We start from the raw sequence: 13,811 nt of genomic DNA, 5'->3' as shown, positions 1-13,811 counted from the left end.
AAATAAAACAATGCCCTAACTACCCCTTCATGGATTTCCTATCAGCTAGACAAATCAGATCATAATTAGAAAGTTATTTTAAGATTTCTTTTTTTCACTTTCTGCAAAAGCAAACTGTGAACCACTTACACCCAGGTTAAACTTTAAAAGGATTATCAGTAATAGAATTTTAGGCAAACCTGTGAAGGGAATATTTTTATCTTAAACACATGGCAAACTAGAGACAAATCACCACAGCCTTCTCAATTACCACTATTTGTTGTCTAGAGTGTATGTGTTATGAGTCAACAAAACAATCTTGAATCGCCAAAACCAAGTTACTTCCAGTATGGTAAACAAGGAAAAAAGTTCTCAGATATGAGGAGTCAACTAGATGACAACAAAAGACATAATAAAAGGAAAAAATAGAAGAAACAAATTTTAGAGCTGGCTTTAGAAAGTAACAGAGTATAAGCAACTCATTTTTTTAACAGATGAAACGCTGGCCCATAGTTTGTGACTTAAGACATATCTTAGCTTGCCTGGCACAATTTTAGTGAAAATGGAGAGGGTAAGGGAAGATGAACTTTTTCCCTCCCAGCTTTACTGAGATATATTTGCCATGTAACACTGTATATAGTAGTGGTTATGTATTCTCTTAAACAGTGTAGCTAATTCACAAAATTGTTTTCAATTTTTAAAACATTCAGCCAAGGCTGTTAATCAAATCAGATTCCAAGGGTCGCAGGTGGTTATATTCAATTTGTCCTATAAGAAAGACTACTAATTCTCTCCAATTTCAGCTGCAATTCTGAGTTGCTTAGCACTCAGGGTTGCCAATGTTTCTAGTTTCTATATCCAACGGACTTTGTTTCAGTTGGCAGCCTTCCTGGCCCCCCAACAATATCTGCAACTGTTGGCCACACCATCTCTTTTCCTTGGTTTTAGTTAACACCCTCGCTCTTCTGGTGAGACTCCTATTATCTCTGGCCACTCCTTTTCATTCTTAGTGAAGAACCATTCCCTAAGGTTCTGTCCTAGGAAGCTATATAACACACTATATCTCCAGCCCCCTTGACCACAGGGTAATCTCATGGAGGCAAAGCTCAATGCATGGCTTTTAACCCCGACTTCCCGAGTTCTATCTGCACTGCCACCTGCCAACTGGAAATCTTCACATGGCTTTTCTTCCACAGACACATCCCACTCCACTTGCTTTTTAATGAACCAAACATCTTTTCCCAGAAAACGTCTTCCTCCTCTGTTCCTTATCTTAGTTAAGAACATCACCTACCTACTGGGTCCTAAGTTCAAAATCACAAATTCATTTTCCATCCCCCATTTCCTGACATATTCAATCCACCACAAACCTACCTCCATATTCTCTTTCATCTCCCTCTTCCTTTCTACTCTCAATACGAATGCAACCGTTCAAGTCCTCATTGCCTCTTGGTGTAATTGTTACAAAGACATTGTTCTCTCTGCCTCAAGTTTCTCTCCACTCCAACATATCTTATTTAGTTATCAATGTTACCTGCTAAAATATATATCTAATCTTGTTCAAAAATATCCTTAGGACTTGCAGAATAAAGTTTAAACTCTACAGCCTATATTCAAACCCTATACAATTTGACTTACAACCAACATTCCCAGCCTCACACTCTGCTATAGCTCTTGGGCCAGTACACTGGTTCTCATCAATTTCCTGAGCATTCTCTGCCCCTGACTCTACTATACCACAGACTTTTGAAGAGAAGTCATGCTTTAGACTACATGCCTTCTTAGAAACAACATGCAATAATGCTCATACTTACCCATACTTGTAAGAGTCATGAGCCAGAAAGTTCCAAAAAAAAGTCTCCAAACGCATCAACAAAAATCCAGGAGAATCAATAAGTGAGGATAATATCAGCCCCCAAAGTTCATTAATCAGAAGGACGCATATCCATGAATTGGTAATGGCCTTTGGAAACCAATTATGACAAAGATGCATGGAGAAACAACAGCAAAAGGAGAGAAAAGAGACAAAAATTCAAAGGCAACAGAAGGAAACGATAAGAGAAATAATGACTAAAGATGAGAAGAAGCAAGAGAAGCAATGAGAAACAGTTCAAAGAAAAATAATAATAGAAAACAGACACAGTGAAGATGGGAGAAAGGGGGATGGTTCAACAACAGGGCAACAGCATGGAGATACTCCACGTAGAGATACTCAACAAAGAAACATAACAGTCCTATAAACCTCAACAATTCACAGTAAAGGAATAACAAAACACCAAAAACATGATGAATTGAGTCACCAATCAACCTAATAAAGCCAATCGCCTCTTGAGATTTCCTTTTTTTTTTTCTAATTTAGAAAACTACAGGCTTTCCAAAATTGCACAGTATTACATGATGAGTAACAATATCTCCAGAGCTGAAAAGTAGCACTCTTACTTACTTACTCTCTGTGCTAAGTCTTTTATTTCATTCACTTGCTAAAATAACTTTTCTTCTGAAATATGACACAGTCCCCTGCCTTCCTAAAGAAAATATATACATATCACAATTATATCTATTCAGGACAAAACAGTGCAGTGCTCATACTATTGCCCTACTGTGTAAGAAGTATACTATTAGACCCATGATAGAAGCCTTGCTACCATCTACAAATGGAGGAAAGTTTAAAACTGTGCTAACCTCAAAGCATAAAAATGGATGCTTCCCGAGCCCAGACCTGTGTCTCAATCCTCTTAATATTTTTCATAGTTAAAAAAAAAATCCTAAGCACTGTTCTGCCTGAATGTGACTCCTGGGTCTGTAGTATAGACTAGGGATTTCCAAACTTCAGTCATCCTTATACCATCTTTAAGATTTTTGCCATATTCTCATACTATTAATATTCTTATTTACTTTTTTTGGTAAACAGACTTTAACTCATTTTTATTACTCAGCTTCATTCTAAAACCAAGTATCTGCTGTGATATATATATATATATGTATAAATAAAATACTTTATAGTAAAAATATAACTACTTACATAAAAATTGTTCACCTGCATACTATTTAAAATTATTTTTGCATATATCATCAATAAAGTGTACCACACTTTAAGAAATAGTACCAAAATATACCATACTTTATGTATTTATGATTTACATAAGAGGAGGCCTCACTGAAAAGATTAAAACCTATATTTGCATCTATATTCTAACCAAAAAGGATTTTTTGAGCTAATATGATTAAATGATTGCTGTACATTTTCTAAAGAGTAGTTTCGGCATTTCAAATTAAGCCATGTGATTAGAAGGAAGAATGTACTGGTAACATTACTAAACAACAAAGGAAATGCTTTAGAGAACCCATCTGCTAATACAACACTCTGAAAGATTTCATGTTACTTTAATTTAGCAACTTAACCAAATTTACTGGAGCAGTAAGTTATAGGTTGCTGGGTTTAAGACGGAGGATAGGTTAACTGTTCTTGAATTTATTCACATAGCAAGACTCCCGACTTTATGCAGTGCCTGGCATCCTTTCACCTCAATTTCCTCACACACTATTGAGGAATTACCTCTCTAAAATTGTGTATGGTCTTCCACAGCTAAAGTTTGCGTGCCGGAACAGAGCCCTCTCCTGCAACTCTGAATTTTTACCAAGGCAGTCAGAAGCTCTTCATAGCAATGGTGGCAGTAGAGGTAATAGCAATGTTGCCCTGACCAGGCTGCTCCAGTTGTGAAACAGATGCTATGCATCCTGGTTCCTACTTTTTTAAGCCCTTTGCAGTCCCCTTGGTTTGTTTCTCTTAGACATGAGCCTTCAGCCTCCTATCAATTCTCTGAGCCCCACAAAACTCTTCTAATAGCCATCTTTGTGCTTGGCAGGAGTTGGTTTTTATTGCTTGCAAAAAAGAAGCTTAAATAATACAAAACAAAATGATGTTTCATGATTGAAAATGTAATCAACTCAGTTTTCAAAAGTGCCATCTAAGCTAGTACATGGTTCATCAAAAATTTTTTTCACCAAATTTTTTTGGATCAAAAGAATTTTTTTTAATGATTCATTTCACTGTTTTATACCTACAATGAAATAAAGTATCAGAAGTATAAGCTTACCTTAGGTTAGCTAATCTACTAACTGTAAAATCAAAATCTTTACCCTAAGGAAACAGTCAAAAATTAGAAATAAAAATTTTTAACAATTTTCTGCTCCTTTCAATGATTCAACTTGTGTCCTAAGACATTATTCAAAATAAATCTTACAGAAATATTTCATGAGAAGTGTAATCCATTATAAGAGATTTTCTACCTCATACCTTTAAAGGTTCATTTTGTTTCCTTTTTCATTGAGGAATAATTTACATACAGTAAAATGTACCCATTTCAACTGTATGGTTTGATGAATTTTAATAACTGTATATAGTCATGTAAGATCCACCAAAATCAAGATACAGTTCTATCACCTCCAGGCTTCCTCATGCCCCTCTGTAGTCAATCCCCTCCACCAACCTCAACCAGCTACCTAAAGATTTATTTTTAGTGTTATATATGTCTGTAGTAGCACTGAATTTAAAGAAAATCTGGGTCATGTGTATTAAAGTATCTTCTAGTGGAAACAGCCAAATCTTAGGGGTTTGGTGTAGAATAACATCCATACCATCATTTACAATAGCCAAGACATGGAAGCAATCTAAGTGTCCATCAATGGATGAACAGATAAAGTTGTGCCTATGTCTCCAATAGAATATTCTTCAGCCATAAAAAGTAAGGGAATCCTATAATTTGCAATAGCACGGATGAACCCTGAAGACATTATGCTAAGTGAAGTAAGTCAGACAGAGACAAATACTGTATGATCTCACTTATATGTGAAATCTTAAAAAAAAAAAAAATGAACTCATAGAAAAAAAAATTGTGGTTACCAGAGGCAGAAGGTGAGAGAGGGGAACTGGAGGAAAGTTGTCAAAGAGTTACAAACCCCCAGTTATATGATTAAAGTAAGTACTAGGGATGTAATGTACAACATGATGACTATAGCTAACACATTGCTATATAAGATATAGGAAAGTCATTAAGAGCGTAAATCCGAAGAGTTCTCATCACAAGGAGAAAATTTTTTTCCTTTTTTCTTTTCTTCTTATTGTACTTTTATGGGAAGATGCATGTTAGCTGAACCTATTGTGGTAGTCATTTTACAATATATTTAAATCAAACAATCATGCTGTATACCTGAAACTTACACAATGATGTATATCAATTATTTCTCAATAAAACTGGGGAAAAAAGGTCAAAAAACAGAGGCACAAATTCCCAAAAGGAGGAGGAATTCTTTCTGATACACCATCAATGAACAATGATTTAATAAAAATTGAAGCTGACAAGAAGGCCAACTTGGTACAATGTTGTTATGGTCTAGAAATAAAGTTTTAGAGAATGCTGACAGTCAAAAGAGGGTGAAAATGACAATGCAAGTCCTATCTGGGAGAAAGGTGCTTTCACTGATTGATTAATCAGTCCTGTAAATACACAGCCATGTATAGATATAAATTCTTCATCTTCACTTTAAGAGATAAAAAAACAAGCTGACATTTGACATTTTTCACTATCTTCCCAAACATCTATGTCTGTATTTTCACAGTACAAAAATCTATATTGACAATGATGACCCTTAAGCCATTAAAAAAGGTTAAAGTGTTATTTTCACTGCGTTGGAAAAAACCAGAAAAGTGTCAACCTCCCAATACTGAATTATTACATGCAACTATAAAATAACTGAGCATTTACTATGTGCCAAGCATTGTTTTAAATGCTTTATGTGTATAACTCATTTAAATCCTTCCAACTGCCCTATGAAATAGATATTTAGTTACTAAATGCCTAGAACAGGGCTGGCACATAGTAGGTATTCAATATTTGTTATGAATAAATAATGATTCACATCTATTTTGCAGATAAGGAAACAAGCTCCTAAATTATAGAGCTGGCTCAGAGTCACAGAACTACTATGTGGCAGTCAGAATTCAAACCCAGGAAGTTATCTCCAGAGCCCACATTTTTAACCCTTCACTATTCTGCACCTGTAACATAAATGCTACCTTTTCTCTAAAGATACAATCTATTATTGCCGTATATATGCAGTAGAAAGATTAAGAAAAAAACTGAAAGATTAAGAAAAAAGTAACTCTTACCTTTTTACTTTCCCAGTTTTCAAAGCATATATAGAGTGTATCATAATTTCTTGCCACTAACCAGCATGTTACTTAATTTCTGAGTCTCAGTTTCCAGGGATAATAATATCTCGCTTTACAGAGTTAAATAAATAAATGCACATAAAGTGATCAGAAGAGTGTCTGATACACAGTGTTGTGTAGTAGCTAAAATTATTACTTAATGTTCACTTAAAATGTCATTCCTACCATTCTTATCATGGAAGAGAATAGTTCATACGAAAGTAATTAATTTTAAAATACCTTGCACCCTGTACAACACCCAGATGCCAGGTAAATAGTTAACCACATTAACAAAAATCTTAATGTTCATTACAAGTTACACTCTTCTGATTTTTACTTACAACACTCCCAGATTTTTTCCGAAAATTTCTCTTAATGCCTAAGTACTTTTCCTATGATCAAGATCACACCACTTTGCAGTGTAGTCAAAAGACCTGTTTAAAGAATTGTTCTTAGCTCCCTTCTTTGCTGATGTGGTCTTTTCCCCTCATAGCACAGGAACCTTTTTACTTTCTTTTTCAAGATGTTAAAATGTATTACATAACAAACTTAATGTTAATCTATATATATATATAATCACTTGTAATCAAAAGAGAACCACTGAATGCCCACATAAGTGTTAAAGGCACTTATATCCTTCCAACATTAAGAATATGAGCATACTGCACACTTCCGCCTCAAATTACATGGATTTTCTTTAAGATTATGGAACATATTGTAAGAGCAGCATACAATTTTCCAACACAATAATTCTTTTGCAGTTGAAAGGTATCCTGTATTATCAGGATAGGTATCCTGTATTAATAGGATAAAAGGTATCCTGTATTATGATGCTGTATTATCAGCATCAATGAGAAAAGACCCCCAATTTTCAATGTGACAAAGATTTTGGGGGGAAGCTTTATCCTCAGTTAACAGCAATTTTCACAGGCATAACTGCAAAAAATATGGGAATAATATAACTAATCATTCTTGACCCTAGACCATTTCAAAGCAATGAATTATCATTTAACGTACGTTAAAAAAAAACTAAAAAATAGTTTAAAAATTGATTCATAAAAAAAGAACAACAATGCGCTTTTATTAATAAAGTCCCTATTAATACAATGCTGCTGGGAAATGCTGATTTAATTACCTTTATTTTTATATAGTAATTTATTAGGCAACAGACTTAATGGTATGTGAAATAAATGTCTTTCGAGCTAATTCGGCACTTTACGTTTATATGTATCTTTAAAGCATTCTAAAAGATCTCAATTAGTTAATAAGAATTTTTTCAGAATCACGACCTTGAGTAAGTACTACGTTTACAAAAACTGAAATAAGGAAACAGCATTTACTAAATCAACATGTACTGTAAACTTAGCAGCCTGCGAGTTAGCAATATTTTATCCCAACAACTAATTATGTAGGAGGTGTTAAATTCAAAGTCTTCTCAACTTGGAAAAGTACATGTAATAAATGTGCCTTTTTACAAAAAAGACACAGAATAGTATTTGTCAAATGTAATTTTATTCTCCAACTGTTCTGTGACATTGTCGAAAAACAGACTAAGAAAATATATGGTAATTCAAATTGGAAAGAAAGCTTATGAACTTTAAATTATACTACTTCATTAACTGTACATGAATGAGGTGTTCCACTGAAATCCAGAAAACTGAAAATTATGCCTTTAAACAACTGTAAACCCTTCTGGATGGCAATTATGAGAAGTCTGATATAATGGGAGAGAGTCTAGGGGCAGAGGATATGTGCAAGCCTAGGTTTCACACCTTACTAATTGTGCATTTCAGACAAATCACTTAACTATAACTAAGCGTTGGTTTTCTCAACTGCAAATATGAAGATAATATTAACTAGCTTACAGGACTGCTGAGAGGATAAAACCAGAAAAGACATAAAAGCATTTGTAAACTGTAAACTAGTATAAAGTACTACATACATATGCTACTAATTATATACTTACTACCACATACTTCCTTGCCTTCTTAAACAGAATACACTGAACATAATTTAACCTATGGCCATTAATTCTGAATATAAATTATCGTACTAAGCTGTAAATAGGGACCAAAGGCACTGTGACCCAGGCTAAAGGAGGCCAAGATATTAGGCTGATTGTTTTAATGCCACTTTATAGGTCTGGTTGCCTTCTGCACAGTTAGTTGTTGGCTGAGACTTCCTGCTGCTATCAGCACACTCAGCTACTTATAGGGAACCTTCCCAGAATAATGCTAGTGGGAATTCTCTCTCCTATAATTTGCTGCTCCACTTCCTCCTTCAACAGATAACTCTGTTTTCTCCTTCACAGAGAAAAAAAGAAACCACCAAATGAGAGCTCATCATCTTCCCGCTACCAAACTGACAAATGAACCAGCTCTTGAATCCAACTTTCCTTCTCTCCTATAACAACAGAGACAGAGCCCAGAGCCCTCCCTTCTCTTACCTAAAGGGAATCCTTCCACCTATGCTTTCAGATGCCATTCCCTTCTGACATCTGTCAGTTATCCTCTCTCCCCTACAACTTAAATCCCAAGCTTTCTCTTGGCTACTTCCCATAAAATTTAAACATGCTCAAGTCTCTCCATCTTCTAAAAGGAAAAGCAGGAAAAAGCCTTTAATCACACTCCAGCTACCCTCATTCTCCTCACCTGCCAGCTATACCTCTCCTAGAGAAATAACACTAAATGCACTTTTACTAGGGGAGGGTACCCAAGAGGAAGGGAGGCATGGCAGAGAGAAGGGGAGGCAGGGGTTACAATTAAGACAATTTTGAAACAATAAGTAGAGTTAATCAGGTGAGGTAGGGGAAGGGGCACAGAGAGAGAGCAGTGGCAGGAACAAGGCCTCACTGGAGTAGGTTTAAGAGAGAGATAGGAAGAGAGAGATTGGAAAAAGCAGAGGCAACTTTTGGAAACAGTTTTTGCTGCAAAGAACAACAAAGTTGGGGCAAGAGGTGGCAGAAATGGGTTGAGAGAAAAGGATTTTTCACAAAGATGGGAGAAATAATGGCACATTTTAATGCAGATAGGAATAATTCAGGAGAAGAGCCAGATTCTACAAATTCAATTGTTTCTTTAAATAGGGAGCGAAGGACTCAAAGAAACCTAATGAACCCAAATCCAAATGAAACGACCCTCCCTAGAAGAGAAAAAAAATCATCACTGTGTTTACCTTTGGCAGGAGCAGGAAACCAATACTGACACAGATAAGAAGAAAATGAACTTTAATTTTAAAGGCCAAGTGTAGACTGGCACGACAATTTAGAATCCTTCGCCCTCCAAACACAATATAGATTCTGCACCCACCCACCAACTCTATCCTATAGACCTCTGCCAAGTGTTCACAAGTAAGAATAGACACAGGGCAGGTGAGTCAAAAGTCACCCACGAAGCACACGCACAAGTGGCTTTCCCAAGTCAGAAGGCAGGACTGGAGCAGTGAGAGAAACCCTCTAAGGAATCCAGACTTCACACTGAGTACCAGGCAGAGTCATCCACATCTAAGGGAAGAACAGGAAAACTGAGACAGACCACTCCTAACATGCAGGGGACCTGCTGCAGTCCAAGGACAGGGCAGGAGAGCTGAGACAAATCCTGATGGGACTCAGATCTCAAGTTCTGCTACAGGGGCAGTTCTGATCCTGCTCAAACCATTTGAAGCCTATGGTGAAATGAACCACAAAAGCAACAGCAAGCAAAAAAACTCAGCTCAATTACAGACCAGACTGACTTAGACTGCCACACAAGTTGCCTTACAAAGCAGGGGCATGCCCATCCCTGAGAATATAGGTATTCTTTACTTCAGTCTCTACTTTTCATTTACAAACAATTGTGACATTCAATAAAAAAATTATGAGACATGCAAAGAAGCAAGAGAATTTGGTCCATCATCAAGAAAGGATACAGAACTGAAACAGGAGGGAAGGGGGCAGGGCACAACCTTTAAAAGAACAACACAGCTGTTAAGGATATGACAAAAACTGGTTAGAACCAATTAGGCCCAAGATGGAGAAGATTCAACTTCCAGTAGACCTTGAGCCTCATTATACGCTTACTGGGATACATTAGCAAGCTAAATGACACACCCACCAGTGCCATGACAGTTCCAAGGTTAACCATAAAAGGCCAAAAAGTAGGCAGTGGCCCAATTTCTGGAAATCCCAGCCCTTCCCCAAAATAGCTGGAATAATCCTCCCACTTACTAGCCTATGAAATTACCGAGCCCATAAACACCAGCCACCCCATATTTCGGGGTCACTCTCATCTTTTGAGACCGACCACATTCTGTCTACGGTATGTGTATCTCCCAGGGCCTCTCGCCTTCTGAGATGGCCCACATGCTATGGAGTGTGTATCTCTCTCAATATATCTACCTCTTACCTATCACTTTGCCTCTCACTGAATTCCTTCTGTACTGAGACATAAAGAACCTGAGCTTCATTAAGTCCTGAGACCAGGTGTGCAATTTCAATTAAAAGACAGTGGGTTCAAGTCCTAGCCCATGGGTTCAAGTTGCAACCTGAGTTTTGGCTAAGAGTCTTGGTCCATGGGTTCAAGTTCCATTCTGAGTTTTGGCTGTGTTTTGAGTCCCAGCCCGTGGGTTCAAGTCCCAATCTAACTTTTTGCTGGGTTCAATTACCCTCTGAATTGCGAGGTTTCAGAAGCAGACCCAGAGATGACCCAGATGTTAGAATTACCAGACAGGGACTTAAAAAAAAACAAAAAACTGTATTAGAGTATCTAGTCGAAGTGGTACACAACACTAGAAAGGAAAAGATGAAAGAGACATGAAAACTATATAAAAAGAGACAGGAGAAATACTAGATACAAAAATTATATAATAAAGAGTAAGAATTTCTTTAATGAGTTTATCAGCAGGTGGACACAGTAGAAGGAAAAATAAAACCAATGAACTTGAAGACAGGTTCATAGAAATTATGCAAACTGAAATAAAAACAGAAAAAAAAAAGACTAGGCGAAAAAAGAACAGAGTATCCAATAGCTGTAGTACAATCTAATATATATGTAATTAGAATCCCAAAAGAAGAAGGAAGAATGGAGCAGAAAAAAAAAATGTGAAGACATAATGGCTGAAAACATTCCAAAACCAAAGAACGAAAGATATCAACCAAAAATCCAAGCTCAGTTAACCCTAGATAGGATAAATGCAAAGTAATCACATTTTAGGCACATGCCAGAGAAACCACTAAAATCAAAAGATAAAGAAAAAATTTTGAAAGCAACCAAAGAGAAAGACACATTAAAAAGAGGATATGAATTACAGCTGACTTCTCATCAGAAACAACTAAGTAGGAATATTTCAAATAAAATAATAACATTATACTATGGAGTTCATAGCATATATGGAGATAAAATATATGAAAAGAAGAAAAGGGAAGGAAGGTGGTAAATGGAAGTGTACTGTTGTGAGGTTCTTACACTGTGAAGTAATAGTATTTGTTGAAGGTAAATTTGATAACTTAAAGATACATATTATAAACTCTAGAATAATCACTAAACAACATATATATTAATCGAAGCATAACTAAATATTCAACAGAGGAAATAAAATATCAAAAAACACAATTCACCCAAAAGATGCTAAGAAAGGCAAAACAGAGGAACAAAGAGCAAACAGGACAAATCCAAAAAAAGATTATAAATTTAAACCCAAACACTGCCAATAGTTACATTAAATAGAAATTAACTAGGGAGTGGGGGTAATGAGGTGTTGTTCAAAAAATACAAAAAAACTCCCAGTTACAAGAGGAATAAGTTCTAGGGATCTAATGTATAGCATAGTGACCATAATTAACAATACTGTATAGTATACTTAAAAATAGCTAAGAGATCTTAAAAATTCTCACCACACACACACGCAAAGATAACTATGTGTAGTGACAGATAGGTTAACTCACTTATTGTGTTAACCATTTCCCAATATATATGTATATCAAATCATCATGTTGTACACCATAAACTTACCCAATGTTATGTGTCGATTAGATCTCAGTAAAGCTGGGGGGAAAATGTAAACGGACTAAACACTGCCAATAAAAAGGCAGAGATGGACAGATTGAAATTTTTTAAGATCCCAATTACTCACTATATACAAGAAAACACACATTAAACATAAAAGAGACACACTGACAGTGAAAGGATAGAAAAAGATAAATCATATAAACACTAAGGATAAGAAAGGTGTGTGGCTAAGAAATATCAAAGTAGACCTCAGGAAGAGTACTATCAGAAATACAGAGGGGAATTTTATAATGATCAAAGGTTCAAATTCATGAAGACAATCTTAAATATATAGCTGTACATAATAAAAAGGATCCCAAATAAAGAAAACAAAAATTAACACAATTAAAGAGAAAAACTGACAAATCCACAATCACAGGCAAAGACGTTATGCCCTTCTCTCAGAAACTGATAAAACAAATCGACAAAAAAAGAAATCAATAAGGATATAAAATATTTGAATGCTATCAGCTTGACTTAATAGACATTTATTAGACATTTATTATTAACAGCAGAATGCATATTTTTCAAGTGCATGGGAACATTCACTAAGATAGACCAGATGCTAGGCCATAAAAAAGTTTTAATTAATATAGAGGAATGAAATCATACCAAATATATTTTCTAATCACAACAGAATTAAATTAGAAATCAATAAAGAAAGTTCTGAATATTTTCCAATATTTAGAAATTAAACAATGTACTTCCTAGTAACCTACAGGTCAAAGAAAACTATTACAGGAGAAATTTTAAAACAGTTTGAACTGAATAACAAAAATACACATATCAAAATTTGTGGGATGTAGCTAAAGCAGGGCTCCTGGCTTAGAGAGAAATTTATAACTTTAAGTGACTATGTAAGTATGTAAGAAAAGAAGATAGGTGTACAATGAATGATGCGTGTTTCTACATTTATAAACTAGGCAAATAAAAGCAAGTAAGTAGAAGAAAGGATATCATAAAATTAAAAGCAGAGACCAAGTGAAGAGAAATAACAAATATAAAAATATCAACGAAGTAAAAGTTGTTCTTGGCAAAGATTAAAGAAATAGATAAACCTCTAGCAAGCCTCATCAGGAAAAAAGAAATAGATAACACAAATTACCAATATAAAGAATCAAAGGGAAAACATAACTACATAACTTAAGCAATAAAAGGAGAATAAGAAGATAGTATGAACATTATGACAATAAGACTTCTTAAATGAAATGGAAAAATTCTTGAAAAACACAATTCACCTATGTTGACAAAACAGAAAATAGAAAATCTGAATAGCCCTATAGCCTCCAAATATAATTAAATTCATAATTGCAAAATTTCCTACAAAGAAAACTTCAGGCCCAGATGACTTCCCTAGTAAATTCTATTAAACATTTAAATAAGAAACAATGGCAATCTTACACAAACTTTTTCAGAAAAGATAGAAAATGGAATCATTTCCCAATTCTTTTATGGAGCCAGCATAACCATGACACTAAATTTAGACACAGACATACAAGAAAAGAAAATTATACCAGTATACACCATGAACCTAGACATAAAAGAACAGCAGCTGGAATCCTGCAATACATAAAAAACACAATACTTCATGAACAAGT

General features: G+C 35.2%; 1 protein-coding gene across 6 annotated transcripts in view; it reads right to left on the bottom strand.

Moving 5' to 3' along the window:
• Positions 1–13,811, bottom strand: part of DNAJC24 (DnaJ heat shock protein family (Hsp40) member C24) — a 59,893-nt gene that overhangs the window by 41,832 nt on the left and 4,250 nt on the right. Inside the window, exon 2 of one of the 6 annotated variants that reach the window (XM_073808733.1) lies at positions 13,728–13,773. The exons of the other annotated variants lie outside the window; for them this stretch is intronic. The gene's annotated coding sequence lies outside the window, so the exon portion shown is untranslated. The remainder of the gene's footprint in view (positions 1–13,727; positions 13,774–13,811) is intronic. 6 annotated transcript variants of the gene reach the window in all.

This window comes from Tursiops truncatus, chromosome 8 (genome assembly GCF_011762595.2).
Source record: "Tursiops truncatus isolate mTurTru1 chromosome 8, mTurTru1.mat.Y, whole genome shotgun sequence".
Classification (NCBI taxonomy): domain Eukaryota; kingdom Metazoa; phylum Chordata; class Mammalia; order Artiodactyla; family Delphinidae; genus Tursiops; species Tursiops truncatus.
The sequence above is the reverse complement of the archived record's forward strand: the minus strand, read 5'-3'. Positions and strand labels throughout refer to the sequence as shown.